Genomic DNA, 2,360 nt, shown 5'->3' with positions numbered 1-2,360 from the left:
GGCCAGTTTCTGAGCAGCGTGCTTTGGTCATCTGGAGGCTAGCCATGGTGGCACCTGGAGTCGCTCTTCTTTTTGTTAAAACTACGTTCATAAAACGTAGTCAAGATCCTCGCCCTGCCCGGTCCTGTTCCTTGGCACTTTTATCTAAGGGACTACACTCCCCAGTGACCAATGCAGCTGACTTCCGCATCCGGTGCGATCTGTTTTTTGTTTTGTTTTGTTTTGCCCCCTACCCCACACCTCCCCTGGCGAGCAGAAACGGATCCCTGTAGACGCTTCTTTTTGGTTACTCAGTGGTGGAACCGAACTCTTTGGGAGCTATTGCTCCATCATTATTCAAACCTGACCAGGAAGGGTAGAGAGGGAACCCAGCACTGCAGCAAAATAAGCTTGGTCTCCCTCAGGTGTGCCTATGGGCTCCTAAGATTGGTGATTATTTTGATAGCTTGGAAGGAAAACTCACTGAAGGCAGTCACTTCCCCTACTCAAAACCGGGAACTGAATCCCTGAAAAGTTATATTATACACAATTACCAAGAGTGCCTAAGTTAAAGTTGAGGCTGTGTACAATGAATTTCATAAACTCTTGTAGTAAATTGCTCAAATAGCGTTTATTAGCTTTCATTAAATTGATAACAAACCAGATTCTTGTGGACTTTTCACATTATAAAATTCGTGTTTCAGCAGGTGGTGGTGCAAGCCCTCCATCCCAGCACTCAGGAGGCAGAAGCAGGTAGATCCCTTTAAGATCCAGGCCAGCCTGGTCTGCAATAGTGATTGCTATGCCAGCTGAGGCTACAGGGATACCCTTTCTCAAAAAGACCAAAAAAAAAATAGTGTTTCTAGACTTTCCCCTTTCTGTCTACAAAAGCCAAGGTCAGGAGCAGAGAGGGAGACCAGGAGATAGCCTTAGGTGTGATGGTTGAATGGATGTCCCCCATAGGCTCCAAGATTATGAACACTTTCTCACCAGTTGGTGGTGCTGTTTTGGGAGGTTCAGAAGGTACAGCCATTCTGAAGGAAGCATGTCACTGAGGGTAGGCTTTGAGCGTTTAGAGCACCTTGCCCACTTCCAGTTTGCTCTTTCCACTTCCTGTGCCTGCTTGAAGAGGTGAGCTCTCAGCTTTCTGCTGTAGCTGCCCTCCTGCCATGCCTCCCCACCATGATGGACTCTTACGTCTCTGGAATGGTAAGCCCAAAAAACACTTCTATAAATTACCTTGGTAATTTGGTCATGGTGTTTTATCACAGCAACAGAAAAGTAACTAATATAACAGATTAGTTATTTTTCAGCTCAGCGTGTAAGGCCAAAAGGTCCTTTGGTCACATCACCTTGTCCATTTTCCTAATGATACTAAGGATTTACCATGGAAAATTTCCCCCACAAATAGGCTCAGAAATACAGCTCTTCACGAAGCAACTCTGCTTGGCCTGGAAGGAAAGGAGAGCATTGCCGTGATTCTGGGGTATGTCCAGGACCTCTGCTAGAGGTGCACAGTGACATCTCTGCTGACCTGTGATGATTTAGAGGGGCTCTGGTTTCTGACTGTGATCACTATGAATGGAGCCATAATCCCACCATGTCCCTTGGGGCACGCTCAGAGCTTTTCAAAGTACAATGAATGTTGCCCTCATTGAGCTTGGTTATCCTGCTTTGATGCAATTGGAACCAGCAACTAGGACATGATAATTTAATTCTTAATTGGTAACTTACATTTCCAAAGGCCATTCATTTTTATTTAATTGCAACAAAGGAGGTTATGAAAAGTGAGTTCCTCATAATCTTGTCAGACCTATGGATGACTGGCTAATTATCTTAGAAAAATAAGAAAACATTAAAGAGAATAAAGAAAGACACTGTTACCATTTTTTCCTGTTTGTAAAAAGTTTTAAAAATAATAATACATGGGCCGGGTGTGGTGGGGCATGCCTTTAATCCCAGCACTTGGGAGACAGAGGCAGGTGGATCTTTGTGAGTTCGAGGCCAGCCTGGTCTACATAGTGAGTTCCAGGACAGCTGGGGCTACAAGGAGACGCTGTCTCAAAAAAGGCAAATATTAATAATAATAAATTTTAATAAAGAACAGAATTATTAATAGGGGACCATCTTCACAGTATATTAAAATGTGAGTTTCTTTTTAAGTCTTCAAGTAAAAGCTAAGAATGTATACTCTTAATAAATTTTCACACTTAAACCATAGTTATTGTTGAAAACAAAAGAGGGAGAAACATTACTTAGCACCCCCCAAAAACTGAATTCTCACAACAGGCAAAAATATTGCGTATAATGTTATGGCTCATTGTATTAAAAAAGGAAATAAAAGGTGAGAGGAAATGGTAAAAGGACATAAAAATATAAAT

This window comes from Nannospalax galili, unplaced genomic scaffold (genome assembly GCF_000622305.1).
Source record: "Nannospalax galili isolate Female #2095 unplaced genomic scaffold, S.galili_v1.0 scaffold2559, whole genome shotgun sequence".
NCBI lineage: Eukaryota > Metazoa > Chordata > Mammalia > Rodentia > Spalacidae > Nannospalax > Nannospalax galili.
This window is presented reverse-complemented; position numbering follows the sequence as displayed.